We start from the raw sequence: 19,177 nt of genomic DNA on the forward strand, positions 1-19,177 counted from the left end.
CTGGAGACGCAGGAGCGGGGGCCGGGGGAGGGGGGTGGCGGGGCGGGCTGTTGCGTTCGTGCCGGACTCGGAGCCGACCGCGACGCCCCGGGCTGGAGCCCGTGGGAAGTTCGCCTGGCCGCCCGCCCGGGTCTGCGACTCCCAGCGGCCCCCTCCCCGAAAACACACACACCCGCCGGGGCGCTTCGCCCGGCGACACTTGTAGCCCTTCGGGAGTGAGGCCAGGGCTCGCGGACGGGTTCGGCGCTCGGGGCGGCGGTCGCAGCAGCAGCGGGCACTGCAGAGCTGCGCCCGCACACCACGCTGCCACCCAGTGGTTTTTGCTGACTTTTCAATTTCAGGCCCGTTTGTGCGGCCCGAACGTCGCTGTTCTCTGCGCCCACCCCACACCCCCAATCTTTCGTTTGGGTTCGGGATCGCAGCGGAGAGCCGGAGTCGTGTACAACACGCGCTATTGGCGAAACGCAGGGCCGATTCTCTCTCCTGAAGCCCGGGCTCATCTCCAATCTCCTAACTTCCTTTTATTCTCTGCTCCTCCAGATCTGGCAGGCTCTCTCCCTCCAAGTCGGGAATCAAGCCTGGCTTTTTGCTCGCCTCCCTCTACTCACAAGTTCTGTCCTTTCCCTGCTCTGTTTCATCTGGAGGAGAAGAAAGAGGACTTTGGGGTCAAGAAGGAAACGAGCGGAGCGCTCCATCCACATCCCCATCTTCAAAGGGACACTACCGTTGTACTCTTTCACTTGCTTTCTGATGCCAAAAAGGAAGCCACCAGTAGTAAAGCTGCTCTACACTCTTGGCTGGACCTCTCCCTCCCTGCTTTCCAGATCTTTTCGGAATTCATTTAGATGCAAAGCCAAATGCCCAGACCCCAGTTCTTCTTTCTTGCCTGAGATCCCAACCGGGAGACTGACGGGCTTCTTAGCAGGTCAGAGCCGGATCACCTGAGCCTTTGGCAGACTTAACAGCTCCCCAGGGAAAGCTGCTTCCACCTTCGCTTCCACTCGTCCCCAGTCTTGAAATGTCTGTTGCCCTGGAGAAGTGCTATTGTGTGTCTGCAAAGGCAGCCTGGGGTGAGGGCTGCAGGCCCTGAGGCAGAGGGTCCCAGGATCGCGCTGCCCAATTGGGAAAAGCCCTGTAGGCTCCCACTGGACTTGGAACGCCTTGAACATCGGGACTGGGTCTTGGCCCCTACTATATTCCCATCCCCTGGCACAGTGCCTGTCACGTAGTTGATGCTCAATAAACAGTCTGTTGAAAATAATTGATGAGTGACTGATTTACATTGATTCTCAAGAGTAGGAGGAGGATTCCTAGCCCGGAATGTATGGGATTCGAATTCGAGTTACCCTGAAGGGAAATAACCTAACCAAAAGAGGTCTCAGAAAAAGATCTGGCCAGGGGCCAAATATTTGGGGTGTGGAATGGACTGGTAAGGCGTTCGTACTCCCTCTCGCCATGCTTTTACCTTCTGCTGAGCACCTGGGCCTCTAACTCTCTGCGACCTGTCTGCCTATAGACCAGAAGAAGTCTCCTGTCTCTTCCCTTAAGAGAACTCACAGAGGCCCAGGCCTGGAGGGGTGGGGGGATGAAGGAAAGCCTTTGAATGACTTTGGGTCCAAATCATATTAGGCAATCGGCTTAGCCACTAGTCAAGCAGATATCTTCACCCTTTCCTAGCTCTCATGTGTATTTCCCAGGGGCTTCTGAACTCCGAGGAAAGTGAGTACAAACCTCAACTTCCCAACAGAGAACGGTGCCAAGACCCTGTTCACCTAAGGAGGGCATAAGGAAAGACGCGCAGCCTGCTCTAGAGAAGCTATTTTGCCTTTCCCCTCTGTCTCACTGCCACCCCACCGCAGGATGGCATTTGAGTTGGCAGAGTGAAGGGCTTTCCTTTGACACCTATTTCCACAGTGCCTTTTTTCTCCTGTCTTGCTTTGTTCCCACCAGTTCACCCCGTACTCTGCTTAACCCCGGGGCTCCCAACTCCCCCGATATCACTCGCCTCTGCTCCTCCCCGACCTACTCATCCCATTGCGCCGTCCACTCAGCTCGCTCCTTGATCATGTTCAGGAAGAAAAAGCTGCCTTTGCTCCTTTCTCCAGCTCAACTCACAAGAAGTTCTAGCCTGGAGGACAGGAGGCTGGCATTTGAATCCTGCCTCTGCCTTGAAGGAGCCGTGTGACTCTGGATAGGTCATTTGTGCTGTTGAGGCTACAGCTTTCTCATCCTTAAAGTCATCCTTTAGACAATATTGATGGCTTTCAATTTGTATTCTGCATGGACCTAAGAGTATGTGGAGGTGATAGAAATCCCTTCACCCATGGTTCAACCGTAGCGCCTCTGCTTTCATCAAGGTTTTAAATTTTTTAAGTTTATGTATTTTGAGAGAGAGGGAGAGAGTGCAAGTCGGGGAGGGGCAGAGAGAGAGGGAAAGAGAGGATCCCAAGCAGGTGCTGCGCTGTGAGCACAACGCAGGGCTCGATCTCACGAACCTCGAGATCAAGATCTGAGCCGAAACCAAGAATCGGATGCTTAACTGACTGAGCCACCCAGGTGTCCCTGCTTTCACGTATTTTATACACTGGGGCTTATTGTATGATTTCTTATGGAGAAAAATGACCAAAAAGATCCCACTGCTGGAAACAAAACATTTGAAAATCTCAAGATGAGATGAGATGAGATGTTCCTTAAAGTCCTTCTGGCTCTGAAGCCTATGACGTCTTGGTATATGTCCCTGGTCCCTCCTACCTCTCTATCTCCTCCTCCTCCTGTTCCCCCGCTCCCCCTTCCCTTCTCACCCCACCAGAACATAAACTCTAGATGGGATTCCAAAGAAAAAGACAGAAGTCTTTTTGGCTCCGTTCTTCCCAGGTTCGCTTGGGAACCAGGTTTTAGCGTTCCTTGCAGGGAGAGTTATGTGAGTTATCAGAGCACAGGATGCTGATCGTTCTCTGCCAATCTCTTTTGGCAGGCCTCGGATGAGCTGTAAAGAAGCTGAGGGCATCTGCTCTCATGAGGCATCTGCAGGAGAGAGACAGAAACCCAAACAGATGTGACTGTGATGAGTAAAAACGAGAGAATGCAGACAGCCTATCAGGAGCAGCCCTCAGTACCTTCTGCGCAGGAAGGAATTGGCCGTCTTTCTGAAACTCCGAAAAGGAGAAATTTCAAACACCCGTCCTTCGTGACGGGAAACATCATTGGAGCCACTTGCCAGTTGGCTCTGCATCTTTGCCAACAGTCCACCAAAACCTCTCCGTGACCAGTTACCGGGTGAAGGACTGATGACGAGCGCAAAGGGGGACACGGGTGACAGGTTCCAGTGCACCGGGGGCAGGTAACACTGGCATCTCACCGCTGAGCAGGGCAGCAGCGGGGGTGTTTTAGAGACTGGGCAGCGAGTACCACCGTTTGTGGCCATCTAACTATGTCCAAAAGCCCAGAGAAACGACTGGCTATAAACACAAATGAGGAGATTAGAGAAAAGCCATCAGCAAGGGCTCTTGCCACTAACTCCGAGCAGGAAGAAAAATGCAATTGAAAGAAATCTTGTCAATGTCCCACCGGAATTCCAGGGACAGAAAGAGGGAGTGACTACCGTGTTCTGGAACATAACCTGACACATTTCTTAGCTGGCAAAGAGTCTCTCCTAGTCAGATCATTTGGGGGAATTATGCTTCAGAAACAAAGGTCTCCAGAACCAATTTTTTTTCAGAAATGGATCTGCTCTCCCGATTTGCCTTCAGAAGGAAAAGTCAGGGAACCCTACGCTTGCATTGCACTGGGATGGTGGCTTGGGCTTCACTGTGTCCTCTCCCTTAGAGATTGTTCCCTAAATACTGAAGCTATGGAATTTCCTAAAGCCAACTCTGGTTTATATTCAAAAGCAAATAAACAAACACATAAAATCAGTGCAGAACACACTGATTAATTTGGATCCATAAGAAAAATCCTCTAACCCACATAAAAATTTTATTGTTCAGTCATAATTTATGAACGTTAAAAACCATAGAGCACCCTGATGGTATTAATCATATCTACGAATTCAGCTCTTTGCCATTTAATTAGCCATAGCAGCTGCAACATCAAGTTCAAGGCCTCTGATTACCTGCCTGGTCATTTAATCAAGAAAACCTGGGGAGAAATACGGGCTTTCCGGGGTGGAGGTTTCTCCCTTGATCATAAAAAGAGAACACGAGGAAATGAACGTCAGCTTCGATATGTGGGGATTTAAGTTTTGTACAAGGAAAACACTTCCCCCCCCCCCCCAAGGACTGTTAAAAACCATCACGGAGGGCTGGTTCTGCCAAGGAAGTTTTACGAATGCAACCGAAACCTTATCTACCTCCATGGGTCTGTGGGTTGGTTCCCTTCAAGGCTCTCATTTGGCCATTAAGACTCCTAGGATCAGTACGCCGGGCCGTGGCCTACAGCCAAGAAGCGCTCACTGTAAGAAGGACCGCACTAGCATCATTGAGAACGCTCAAGGTCCTGTCTGATGGGGGGCATGGGAGCTAGTGCGTGCCTTTGCCTTTGGAAGATCCTATTGGGTGAACTTGGATCCTGTGGGTCAATATAGTCACAATCATTTTGTCAAGTTTCTCTTGCCCAAGGGGTGGGAGATACTTTGCAGATAACAGTAAATGTATTATTTTTTAAAAATGTTTTTATTTTATTTATTATTGAGACAGAGTGTGAGTGGGGGAGGGGCAGAGAGAGAGACACACACATACAGAATTGGAAGCAGGCTCCAGGCTCCGAGCTGTGAGCACGGAGCCCGACGTGGGGCTCGAACTCACGAAGCACGTGATCATGACCTGAGCTGAGGTCGGATGCTTAACCGACTGAACCACCCCGGAGCCCCAACAGTGATTGTATTCTTAACCAAAGGGGGTGCCTCGGTGATGACAGGGCACATCTAAAGCCAATGCAAGCCGTGGCTTCTCTGAGTTCTATTCAGTTTTCTTCAATAAGAATCCAAGACTCTGAAGGAACTTTTGCTTTTGTACAAACTGTCTGATGACTAACAAACATACGCCACTGTTTCTGTGAGGAAACATTTATGGCTGACGCAAAATGGGCCAGACTCTGAGGCAAAATATCTGTAACACTGGCTTCATTTCTTGCCCGGTGAACTAAATAATCTAAATGCAAAGCTAAGGGGAGAAAAATGACACGAGGATTTGAGGCCAAAGCAGGCAATCAGTAATTTTTCTGGATCTAAGCTGTTTCAGGAAATAGGATTTCTGGAGGAAGGTGACCTAAACCCAAGTTTTGAAGGAGGGAATGCAGTGTTTGCAAATAATCTAACGTTCGCTATTACTTAGCGTGGAGGGGGGGGTGACATTCGCATCCAGCACAAGGAACTCACGATTTCCTCTTTGCCAGGGGTGCTGTTTCCACCAATTTCCTATCAAGATTTGCCATGTTTTTTAAAACAATTTTTTTAATGTTTATTTATTCTTGAGAGAGACAGAGCACGAGTAGGGGATGGGCAGAGAGAGGAAGACAGAGAATCTGAAGCAGGCTCCAGGCTCTCTGCTGAACTTACGAACTGTGAGATCATGACCTGAACTGAAGTCAGGCACTCAAATGACGGAGCCACCCAGTCACCCCAAGCTGTGCCATGTTTTAAAGGAGCAGAGAAGTCATGGAAACTCCTTCAGTGCTCTCTCAGAATTAAGAGACGATAGTCCATGCATGCTGTGGTTATAATTGGGTAAGCAACTTAAGTGCCATAACACGATTTTCTATAATCCTTACAAGAACCTGTAAGGTAGGTGTTGTCACTATTGCCATGTTACGGATGAGGGAGGTAAAGTCTAGTGAGACTAAGTGATATAGATCTATGATTTCCTGGCACGTCCACAGGCGGCCAGTGTTTAAGCTCAGGATCCTCAGCCAATAGAAGTGATGGGTATAAGTCCAGGCCTTTAAGTATGACATTTTCCTCTTTGGCACCCGGTCTGGAGTTAGAGTTTCTGGACGGCGGTGCCTGGCTATGACTCTCTCTTGGCTTGGGTATCAGGAAAAGAGGGAATATGGCATGATATTTCAACTCATTTATGTTCTTTTCTTTTTCTAAAACAAAATCAATTCATAAAACAAACAATTTCTATATGCCATCATTAGCATACTTCCTCCATGTTGAACAATAATTTCTTAGAGTGACATTTTAAGAAGATGTCACTACCTTTCTCACTAAATTGAAATGATTCTAAATCACCGCTTAATACTGTTCTGGGGTTGTCAGCCCCTGGGAGAACTTTAAAACCAAGACCTGGTATGATTTGGGTCATCTGGGGTTCGAGGCCCACCGGACGCTTCGAGGACTTTATCTTCATCACTATTCAGCAGAGGCAGGAAGGTAAAGCATTCCAGTTCTCCCAGTTCTGTTCATACCAGGAACACTGGCTTTCCACAGCGTAAGCGTTTTTGTGCCATCTGCTTTCAGCTACGAGAAGCCCGAGTTCAGCCAAAAGAGAGAAAAATATTGTACGCAGTGTGTTCAGTCCCAAGGTCTGAAGCCAGGACTATCCTTCTAAGATCCAGGGTTTCTCCAGTATCCATTCTAACTAATGTGCTCTAAGCGTTCCCTTTTCAACAAAACAGCAAAGAGTATTATCAACAGATTGAAATTGTTTAATAACTTCTGCAACCACTGAAGTCCTGTGGCAATTTTAGAACCTGCTTTCATAACAGGGACCTTGAGGTTCAGTTAAGAATCTCATTTTAGAAAAGAGATGTGAGGGGTGCCGGGTGGCTCAGTCGGTTTAGCGTCTGACTCATGGTTTTGGCTCAGGTCATGAGCGCAACCTGGGCGTCGGGATTCTCTCTCTCCCTCCCTCAGTGCCCCTCCCCTGCTCTCTCTCTCTCTCTCGTTCTCTCTCAAAATAAATAAACATTAAAAAAGAAAAAAGATGTGAGGCAGGAGAAGTTAAGCGAATTTTTCCTGGGCGAAACTGTTCATTCATTCATTCGTTCATTCATTCATTCAAATTTTGCTGAGAACTATTTGTCATCTCCCAAGCTATACCCTAAAGGATGCAAAGCTGTAATTTATGTATTGAGCACCAACCATATCCCAGGCACTTAAGTACTTTATTCTGGTTTGCTCATTTAATACTTAAAACAGCTTCAGAAAAACTACCACCACCACCACCACCAAACCATGTCACTGATGATGAATTTTGGAGAATGAGGAAGAGCTAGGAAGTTGGGGAATGAAATCGGGTAAAGCCAGACTTTGAATCTGGGTTCAACGGACTCTCAGTACTGAATTCTTAGCGGGGCATATGACGTCCCCTCAGCCGACAGAACTTACAAAAAAACCTTGGATTTTTATACCCCTACACTTTAGGTCACTTGGCAAAGAGTTGATCCCCATTGTAACCATTCTCCAGGAAACTGCCTGTCTGTGAAATATTGATTACTGGTATAGCCATGAAGCCTTCTGTGGCTTGGGAGCAATAAAATGTGCTATGTAGATATTCCGATGGACATTAACGACTTTTTATTTCATGCCTGTAAACCAGTTGTGTTCCCTTTCCAACTGATTGTGTTCGGCACGTATTGTCACTGGTGAGGTCCAAGTGTACGGTAGTTTATCGATTTACAACTGCCATCAGCAGAGGGTTTAGTGGAAGTAATCCCTTTGGAAGGATGCCAATCAAAATGAAAATTCAACTGGCGTGTAGGCCGTAGTGAGTCAGGCAGGCTCCTCCTACAGTAATAACGGGGGAGCTTGGAGACCAGAGGCTTGCATGTGGGCAGTCATTAAAGAAGTTTCTGATGATGACAATAAAACTTGAAGTTAACAAATGAATTAAAGAGTATAGGAAAATGACTGTCTAAGCCAGGTCATCCTTGTAATTCCAACCAGAGAGAGACAACCAGGATTTGGTTGCTATTTGAATATGTTGAAAACATTTGAAAAATTTTCCTACTCACTGCCTTCCTCTTCCTGCCACTAAAATGTCCATGCCTACTGTCTCTGTCTGAATCTTAGTATCCTTTGGTCCGAAAAATTATATACTTCACAGAATCGTTAAGGGAAGCAACAATACCCCTTTTCACTGTAAGAAGAACCAAACCGAAACAAATAATCCAATTAAAAGATGGGCAGAAGACCTGACTAGACCTTTTTCCAAAGAAGACATGCAGATGGCCAACAGACACATGAAAAGATGCACAACATCGCTCATCATCTGGGGATGCAAATCAAAACCACGATGAGGTATCACCTCATGCCTGTCAGAATGGCTAAAATCAATAACACAAGAAACAGGAAGTGTTGGCCTCAGGGTATGGAGAAAAGAGAACCCTCCTGTACTGTTGGTGGGAGTGTAAATTCGTGCCACTAGTGTAGAAAACAGTAGGGAGGTTCCTCAAATAAAAATTAACGTAGACATACCATATGATCCAGTAGTTCCATTTCTGGGTATTTACCAAAGAAAATTAAAAACACTGATTTGAAAAGATATATGCACCATTGCAACATCATGCGCAATAGCCAAGATGTGGAAGCAGGCCAGTGTAAACCAAGAGACGGATGGATAAAGAAGATGTCTCATATACATAAAAAGGATCAGTACTCAGCCACGCAAAAGAATGAAATAGCGCCATTTGAGACAGCGTAGTGGACCCAAAGGGTATTATGATAAGGGAAATATGTTAAAAGAGAAGACAGATACATACACTTTCACTCATATGTGAAATCTAAAGATCAAAACAAACAGAAACACAGGCATAAATATAGAGAACAAACTGGTAGCTGCCAGAGGGAGGGGGTTGGGGGGATGGGTACCATAGGTGAAGGGAATTAAGAGCTACAAACTTCCCATTATAAAATAAACATGTCGTGGGGATGAAAAATACAGTATAGGGAATAGAGTCGTAACATTGTAATACCTTTATATGGTGACTGATGGTAACCACACTTATTGTGGTGAGCATTTTGTAATGTATATAATTGTCAAATCACGATGTTGTATATCCAGAGCTAACATAATATTTATGTCACCTACATTAAACAAAAAAAACCATGGGCACCTGGGTGGCTCAGTCGGTTAAGCATCTGACTTCGGCTCAGATCATGATCTCATAGTGCATGGGTTCAAGCCCCACATCAGGCTCTGTGCTGACAGCTGGATCAGAGCCTGGAGCCTGCCTTGGATTCTGTGTCTCCCTCTCTCTCTGCCCCTCCCCTGGCTCATGCTCTGTCTCTCTATCACTCAAAAATAAATAAACATTAAAAAATTTTAAAAAAAGAATGAAACCAACACACTGTGTGTGTGTGTGTGTGTGTGTGTGTGTGTGTGTGCAGGCAAGCTTTAGACAATGCTGTAAAGCCAGCACCTCAGCCCAGATGCCCATTGTCCTTATGAGGCCCCACAGGAACCTGTTTTTCCAGATTTTAGGATCCAGGTTGTCCTAACCTTCATTAAAATTGTCCTCTCCTATATCCCATCCCTGGGTCACTGCTTTCCAAGACGACAGCTAGTTAATCAGATGTTCTCGTCAGTGCTGGGTTAAATACTAATATATCCTCATGACCCCACTCCCCGCCCCACCCCCCGTTGGCTCCTTCTAGTGGGGATTTTACGACAGCAGTATTATACTACAGAACAGAGCCTCTCTGATGACATTTTAAATGACAGAACAGTCTGTGGGAGTAGCTTCTAGGAAGGAAGAGCTTTGGAGAACATAGCAATTTACAAGTTCTCTGCCATTTAATAGCACTGATGCTATGCATGTTGTGTGCACGTGAGTATGCACATAAGGCGTGGTGCTGATTTTTATTCTTTTTTAATGTTTATTTTTGAGAGAAAGAGAAAGAGAGCGCACATGACTGGGGAAGGGGCAGAGAGAGGAGACAGAGGACCCAAAGTGGGCTCTGTGTTGACAGCAGAGAGCCTGATGCCGGGCTCAAACTCCCAAACTGTGAGATCATGACCCTGGTTGAAGTCAGACGCTTAACTGCCTGAGCCTCCCAGGTGCCCCTGATTTTGCTATTCATACAGCATAAATTAATATGCCAGGTATGCTCACTTAGCTCCTGTTCAGTCTTTCCTTCTCCTCACAGCTGACATCCTCAGAAGTCTGTACCAACAACTCTATTTCCTTACTTCCATTCACCATTCACTCTGATTTTATTATAAATTATATGTGTGTATGTATGTATATTCCGAGCAATTCCTCTATGTAGATTTCAATATCCCTTTTAGAGATGGACAACTAGAATTTGCTTGGTATTTGAATATATTCAAAATATTAAAATAGTCCTACTCACTGTATTCTTCTTCAGTTCCCTGTCTTCCCTCGTTCAACTATTTTTCTTCAGTTCCAGAAATTTACCATCAACTCTTCATTCACTGCCTCTCCTTAAAGCTCTTTCTGTTCTTCTTCTGGAAGTTCCCTCCTCATGACTCCATACTTCTCTTCCTCAGTTCCCTCTCTTTTATCTTTCTGTGTAGAATCTGGGTGCTACACTGATCCCCACTCTGGGCTTGGTCTATTGTTTGATTTCACTGATACACATATACTATATTATGTATTATACAGTAATAGGTATATATGACAGGTTAAAAATTATATACATATTACTGGACACATTGCTGGAGGCAAGGGAAACAAAAGCAAAAATGAACTATGGAAACTTCATTAAAGAGCTTTTGCACAGTGAAGGAAACAATCAACAACACTAAAAGGCAGCCTACAGAATGAGAGAAGATATTTACAAATCACATGTCTGATAAAGGGTTAGTATCCAAATCTATAAAGGACTTTTCAACCTCGACACCAAAAACCAAATAACTCTGTGAAGAAATGGGCAGAAGACATGAATAGACACTTTTCCAAAGAAGACATCCAGATGGCCAACAGACACATGAAATGATTCTCAACATCACGCATCATCAAAGAAATACAAATCCTCAAGACCACGAGGAGACACCACCTCACACCCGTCAGAATGGCTAAAATCAACAATACAAGGAGTAACAGGTGTTGGCGAGGATGTGGAGAAAGGGGAACCCTCTTGCAGTGTCATTGGGAATGCAAACTGGTGCGGCCACTCTAGAGAGCTGTATGGAGGTTCCTCAAAAAATTAAAAATAGAACTAGCCTACTATACAGCAATTGCACTATTAGGTATTTACCCAAAGGATACAAAAATACATATTTGAAGGGGTACATGTACCCCAGTGTTTATGGCGCATTATCAATAATAGCCAAACTACAAAGAGAGCCCAAATGTCCATCAATTGATGAGTGGATAAAGAAGATGTGGTGTACACACACACACACACACACACACACACACACACACACACACCATGGAATACTACTCAATGACCAAAAAGAATGAAATCCCACCATTTGCAATCACATGGATGGCGCTAGAATATGTTATGCTAAGCAAAAGAAGTCAGATAGAAAAAAGACAAATACCATATGGTTTCACTCATATGTGGAATTGAGGAAACAAAACAGATGAATATATGGGAGGGGGAAGAAGAAAGAGGGAAATAAACCATGAGAGAGAAGAAATTGAGGGTTGATGGAGGGAGGGGGGTGGGGGATGGGCTAGATGGGTGATAGGTATAAAGGAGGGCGTTGCTTATAATGAGCGCTCGGTGTTGGATGTGAGCAATGAATCACTGAATTTTGCTCCTGAAACAAATGTTGCACTGTCTGTTAACTAATTAGAATTTAAATAAAAATTAGCAAAAAGAAAAATAGAAGTTATTAGTTGAAAAAAATTTATACATATACATACATATACACATGTATATATACATATATATAATTTTTACAATTTCTGTTTCATCTTTCCTGATATGTCTGCTACTCTTTGCACAATGTGTTGTTCGTGCCTTATGGATTCTATTTTTTCCTTTATCTTATTGAACGTTTTGAAGGTCTCTTTTATGTTGCCTTATTATACAACTTTTCTGGAATGTGGATTACCATGTTTATTGTCACTGCTGACTCCCCCTGCAGTGATTTATTTCTCTTTTTGCTCTGTAAACTTGACTGTGGGCTCATGATAGTTGTTTTCTGCAGAAGTGCCATATGAACACTGGATAGCAGAGTTATCTATTTCTATAGTTCTTTTTTTTTAGTTTATTTTTGAGAGAGGGAGAGACAGAGCATGAGCAGGGGAGGGGAAGAGACAGAGATAGAGACAGAATTGGAAGCAGGCTCCAGGCTCTGAGCTGTCAGCACAGAGCCCGACAGGAGGCTTGAACCCATGAACGGTGAGATCATGACCTGAGCCAAAGTCTGAGCCCCTCGAGGCACCCCTATTTCCATAGTTCCGTGTTCTTTTTCTGCCAGCACTCTGGGATCCCACTGCATGCAGGTTAGTTTTGTATTTTAATTTCCCAGCTTTTTAGTACAAATTACGATGAGGGGTTCCCGTTGCACTCTAGGCCCGGAATGAATACTGTGCTTATATTCTGTGACGCTAGATCTCGAGTCCTGATTTATCACCAACTGGATAGGACACCATGGCTCCTAGGTTTATCCAGGCATCTCAGGGCTCTATGTCAGGGCTGACACTTTACCTTAAGCTTCAGCATATACATCCAGTTCTGATACTTTTTTCTGGTGGGGGGAGGCTGAGCAGGGGGGGAAGGGCAGAGAGAGGCAGAGATAGAATCCCAAGTAGGTTCCACACCCAGCAGAGTCTGACATGGGGCTCGATCTCCTCGTACCCACAGGAAAAAAGCATCGTATCTATGAAGACAAAGGGATGCCAGGAAGAGCCCTGACAGGCCTTGCTGGTCTCCTCCCATTTTCCTACACTTACCTCCTCCTCCTTGGCCTCTCACACTTACACATGCCAGCCTGTTCGTCATCATACCCAGCACCAAATCCTCAAGTCTCATTGTTTCTTTGGGTCTTCATTTCAATTTGAAGGCTGTTATGATAGGTAACACGTTTTTATGCAATTATTCTGTATGTTTTTCCTTGTTACGTTGTCTTTGGTCTAATTTTCAGATCCAGCCAGGGACCCCAAGAGGGTTGAGGAAATGTTTTCTCTCCCTCCGCTTTCATTGGCTCAGACAGCTCCTCTGAGCTCCGTCTTTGGGTAGTTCCACCCCAGGGGCCCTCAGGTCCTCAAAGTCAACAACTCCAAAACAAACCTCATCTCACAAAACTGCTTCCTCTTCTCTTATTCCATGTGGTCATTAAGCTTGTTTCTTATATCCTACCTCTTTCTGGATCATCCACCATCTCACCCAAGCCAGAAACTTGGGCGTTATCCTGAATTCTTCCTTCCCCAACCTCACTTCAAGGAGTAAGGCTTTAACTTCTTAATATCTTTCTTAATTCCTATTGCTAAAACTTTCACCTATGCCTATTTCATTTCTTGCCTCAATTTCACCACAGCCCCCTCTGTGGCCGGTGGTCAAACTACCGTGCTCAACGGGACAATTCTAACAGACAAATCTGATCAGGCATGGCCCTGTTCACAAGACTCAGTGGCCCTCCATGCACAAGCCCTCTGTCATCTGGCCCCGGACTTCCTTGTCACCTTTACGTCCTGCCTCAGACACACCGTATTTCAGACATGCCAGAGTACTTCCCTTTCCACCAAACACCCCGTCCAGCCCTTTAGCCACTCCAACTACCATACCTGTGAAAATTCTACTCCCTCCTACTCCGCAAACTCTTTTTAAGGTTGATCTGTGGCATCATATCCTCCGGGAAATCTTCCCCAACAATCCCCGTGTAAAGACACTTTCCTCTTCTCTGCTCCATAGCATCCTATGCACAGAGCTGCCATGGCACTGATATTTCTTTCTGTCTATTTCGATAAAAGCAGGTTCATGTGAAGCTCATGGTCGAAGGAGGCCATGTTTTAGTTACAAACAGAACTGAATAGTTGGGTCATCGGACTAGAAGCAGGAGAACTAGTGGATCCTTGAGAAAGGAAAAGTTACATGAGGTTAATAATTGGATTGGCCCCTATTTTTGTCGGTAAAATAATTCTTTAGAAGTCTACAGCACTTTAAGGTTGGGCAGAGCCCTTTTACAACCACTGTCTTCTTTGATTTGCAGGAGAACCAGGGAGGTGGCCAGAGTAATTTTCAACTTGTTTACAGACAAGAAAACGGTTTCTCACCAAGAGCTCATGGTGTGCCTACCCTCCTCACACAAGTAATTTATTTATCAGGTTAGCCCCTATTTCATTCCAAAGAAGGATTGTAGTTGCTTCCAAAAAGGTGTACAGGTTGGAGAGCAAGGAAAAGGGCATCGGCCTGAAGAGAGAAGAGTCAGACACTAGAAAACAGCCAGCAGGGGTTCAAGTTCAAGGTCCCATTAGGCTGCCTCCAGGAGCTTTTGAACCACTTGGTAGGTATCTATCTGCATACTCTCCAATCAAATGTAAGCACTGAACATAAAAACCAAACTTGAATTACCGCAATTATTTTGCCTGGACTAGAAACCTACATCAAGCAATAGACAGAAGCAAGGTGAAATGGGCTGAGACCACAAAGAAAATTGGTCCATGAGGATTCAGGGGGCCTGGGTTTGCTTTTCAGAGCTACGTGTACATAAAGAAACTAATTCAATCAAGAAGTGACTCGGTTTCCCGGGTAAATGACTTCCATTTTGATCACATCGTGTTGTATAGCCATCCACCTGCTCCTAGAGTTTTCAATGAGAGGTCAAATAATAATGTGGCTTCCCTGGGATCCTGTGCCTCAACCAGGATCACAGTTGCCATCTTCCTAAGTGTTTTGCTGAAATTGAAAATGATAATGCGCATGAAGCCTCTCCACTGCTGACATTTCCAAGCCTCCTGCCCAGCACCAGCACCATTAGAAAAGGGAAAATATCACCTTTCTCACCCTGAATTTTCTTCACAAGACATAAAATTGAAAGACAGTATCTATTGCAGAATCGTGACCAACTAGCAGGGATAATAACCATGATGAGAGAGTGAGAACAATAGCAACCAACATTGTTTGAGCATTTACCCTGGGCCAAGCGCTGTTTTAAACACGTTACGTATATTAACTCAGCCAACTCTTACAACAATCCTATGACACAGGGACCATTGTCAGCCCCAAGCTCCAGATGAGGACAGTGGGGTACACTGGGGTTAAAAGTTTGCCTAGGGTCACACAGCTAATAAGGGGTAGAACTTGGGCACTGATCTAGATAATCCTGCTACACACAGACACGCAAATAATCCCAATTTATAGTTGTGTGGTCAAATACGTGGATTATATATTTTGTGGCTCATTTCTGATCTTCTATACCCATGCTTGCTGTTTGTTGTTTAGATCATTGCCAAGTAGCATTCTGGCAGCAGAGGCTCAGGGAAAGGAAAGATACTACTAAACGTAGAGAAAGTTCCATGAATTTCTTCAAGAAATGGGAATACCTCTTAGTTCTCCCCCTTCTTTACTCATTGCAGTGATTTCTATCATACTTTGTAACTTTCAAATCATTTCTCCACGTGTACAGAGCTAACTCTGCTGTTGCCATAGAGATTGAAGATCAATGCCATGAGCTGGGGACGAATTTGCATAGTCTCTTGATTAGGGAGGGTACTTGCTAATCCCTCCCATCCACGACCATGACTAATCTCATGTGTTGGCGATGTATGAGATTCACAAATGCTAGGAACGGGTCTTCTCAGGGTATTTAACACTTCAGTTCTCTTCAGTAACAGCTTAATTAAATCTTGAGAGAAGAAAAGGTCAACAGAAAAACGAAGTCTTTTAGGAAATTAGCTAATGAGAAGAGGAAGTTAGAATTCACTGCCGAGAAGAAGAGCAAAGACTATAATGATAGAAAACAACACTCATGGAACATTTCATTCTGGGTTTTCAGGAGTTGAACACTTCCATCAACTATCACTTATGAAGAGCCTTCTCTGTGCCTGGAAGCATGCCAGGTGCTCTCAGAGGTGTTACTTCATTTTGTTTTCGCAATAATCCTACAAGGCCGAAGAAGAGAGGTTGAGTCACATGCTCAAGTTCAGACACATCAAGGGATACTATCCTAACAGAGCCGGACATCCCAAGCATGTCTGACGCCTTCCACACCACTGGAGTAGGGCTGTAGACAAAGCTTACTTTCCATCCAATATCTTGATTCTCTAGAGGACAGAAACAGGGCCAATAAAGACAAGCTGCAAGGAAACAGATGAGGGCTCACTTTGGGGAAGCCATTTCTAACAATAGGGGCTGTCCAAAAATGGATAAGATGATTCGATCAATCTTCATCCATCAGTGCCCTGTCATTGGAAGTGTTCATGTAGGGGCTGTGGGGTTCACAGAGACCCTGTAAACACTTACTGGATGTTATAGAAGAGATTCTTGGATTAAGTGAATGATTGATTTGCACCATTATGGACCCCTCAGTCAAAGCCCCAACACAAAGACCATCAGAGGAACATGTTGGTCATTAAAAGGTGAGTACGTGTAACATGCCGACAAAGAGAAACTACCCTCTTGGCTCCATCTAAGTGTCCGACTCTTGATTTCAGCTGTCATGATCTCACGGCTCATGAGGCCAAGTCCCACATCGGGCTCTGCACTGACAGCGAGGACCCTACCTGGGACTCTCTCTCCCTCTTTATCTGCCCCTCCCCGACTCCCGCTCCCTCTTGTCTCTCAAAATAAACAAATAAACTTTAAAAAAGAGAAAAAGCCCCCTTGATAGAGTCTCAGTAGTGGCTCAAGTCAGAAAAGTTGGCAAAGAGCATACACAGGGTTCTGGGGGCTGGGGGTGGTCATAACATTTTTTAAAAAATGTTTATTCAGTGTGGTCGTTCCTCAAAAAACTATCCATAGAACTCCCTTATGACCCAGCAATAGCACTGCTAGGGATTTACCCAAGGGATACAGAAATGCTGAGGCATAGGAGCACATGTACCCCAATGTTCATAGTGGCACTTTCTACAATAGCCAAATCATGTAAAGAGCCTAAATGTCCATCACCTGATGAGTGGATCAAGAAGATGTGGTATATATACACGATGGAGGACTACATGGCAATGAGAGGGAATGACATATGGCCATTTGTAGGAAAGTGGATGGACCTCGAGGGTGTCATGCTAAGCGAAATAAGTCAGGCAGAAGAACAGATACCATATATTTGCACTCATAGGTCTAACAGGAGAACAGGAGAGACCTAATGGAGGACCAGGGGGAGGGGAAGAGGGAAAAAGAGTTGGGGAGAGAGAGGGACGGAAAACCTGAGAGACTACTGAATACTGAAAACGAACTGAGGGCTGAAGGGGGAAGGGGGAGGGGGGAAGAGGTGGTGGTGATGGAGGAGGGCACTTGTGGGGAAGAGCACTGGGTGTTGTTCAGAAACCAATTTGACAATAAACTACTTAAAATAAAAAAATAAACACTGTTTATTTATTTTGAAAGAGAGAGAGACAGCACATGCATGTATGAGTGGGGGAGGGGGGGAGAGAGAGAGAGAGAGAGAGAGAGAGAGAGAGAGAGAGAGAATCCTAAGCAGGCTCCACGCTATCAGCACAGAACAGACCCCAGTGTGGGGCTCAGTCCCACAAACCATGAGATCATGACCTGAGCCAAAACCAAGGGTCAGACACTCAACCCATAATGTGTTTTCAGGCAGAACTCTGTAAGTATGGTCCTTACAAATTCAGACCAGAATTTGTAAATTAGGTGAGTCGCTAGAAGAGTCAGTGGTCTTATGTTTGGGACACACAAACTATGTGGAGGTACTGTTAAAACAGTCCGAGCTCAACACCAAGACACCATGTGACTGTCACAGACTAGAGGAGAATAAGACGTGATTACATTTGCTATGATATCCTGGGTGGGACCCTGGAAGGTAATAAGAGCATTAGTGGAAAAACTAGTGAAATCCAAATAATGTCTAGGGTTTGAGAGTAATATGCCAGGGTTGGTTTCTTAGTTTTGACAAACATACCATGGTGATTTAAGATGCCGACATGACTGAAAATTGGATATATGGGAATTCCCTGCACTAGCTTTGCACCTCTTCTGTAAATCCAAACTTATTCCAAAAATGTTAAGGCTTATTAAAAAAGAGCTTGAGTTTCACTTGTCTTGCACATCACGTCTTGCTTTGGTATATCTACCTTGTGAGTAATAGTTCACTATGTTTTGCAACTTGTGGTTTGGTTTTTGCTTCTCACCTTGATTTAGAAATCAACTCAGAGGCCTCCTGGTCAGAAAAGAGTATCTATTTAACCTAAACTATGGGATAATAAGTAATGGAATTTGACGGGGGTAGGAAATGATGGGTGTCGAAAATAAGACCTGTTTTCTGTCATTTCTTTGCCCTGGTTTTATAATTTCTCAACTTGAGGGGATCGTCCTGAACACACAAATGATACTGTCCCGACGGGGCAATGACAAGATAGTGGTTACATTGGGGAGGGGGGTCATGTACACTCTCCATCACTCCTAACAGCCAAGCAACAGGTAAAGACTAGGGAAGCCCACGATCCGGTTATTCACCAGGAGATACAGCTCTTTGAATCCAACAACCAGCGCACAAGACATTGACACAGGTCAAGAACAGCTCCTTTAGGTCTTACTGAATCTGATGCAGCACCCTGGTTCTTCCGAAGAAAGCGGTACTGTGAGATTTTTCAGCACTAAGACTACCAGCACCAGACCTTATGAAGTTCAAGTCTTTACACCTTCAGAGGAGCTGGCTGCAGATGGTGTTTGTGATCGAAGCAGAGGAAATGCCATTGAGGGCAAAGAATATTGATAATATAATGGCTTCTTCCCTAACTAGGGATATTTGGCAAACATTTCCACAGATATTTACTTTTACATGCCCAGGAAGCTTCAAGTTCTTTTTCTCCTCCCTGCAAAAATATTGGTATTGTTAGCAATGGACAGAGCATGACTTTGCATTTGGAAAAGTAAGGACTAGGCAATGTAATCAGGTAACTTTTGTTATAAGTTGGCACATGGTAATTAGAAACAGTATGTAGGGGCGCCTGGGTGGCCTAGTCAGCTGGGTGCCCGACTTCAGCTCAGGTCATGACCTCATGGGTCTGTGAACTAGAGTCCCGTGTTGGGCTCTGGGCTGACAGCTCAGAGCCTGGAGCCTGCTTCCCATTCTGTGTGTGTCTCTCTCTCTGCCCCTCCCCTGCTTGTGCCCACTCTCTCTCTCTCTCTCTCTCACTC

At 45.0% G+C, this 19,177-nt stretch overlaps 1 protein-coding gene across 2 annotated transcripts in view; it reads right to left on the minus strand.

Annotated features, from left to right (window-relative positions):
* Positions 1–19,177, minus strand: part of FGF13 (fibroblast growth factor 13) — a 476,958-nt gene that overhangs the window by 69,944 nt on the left and 387,837 nt on the right. The window lies entirely within an intron of this gene.

Source organism: Suricata suricatta, chromosome X (genome assembly GCF_006229205.1).
Source record: "Suricata suricatta isolate VVHF042 chromosome X, meerkat_22Aug2017_6uvM2_HiC, whole genome shotgun sequence".
Taxonomy (NCBI): Eukaryota; Metazoa; Chordata; class Mammalia; order Carnivora; family Herpestidae; genus Suricata; species Suricata suricatta.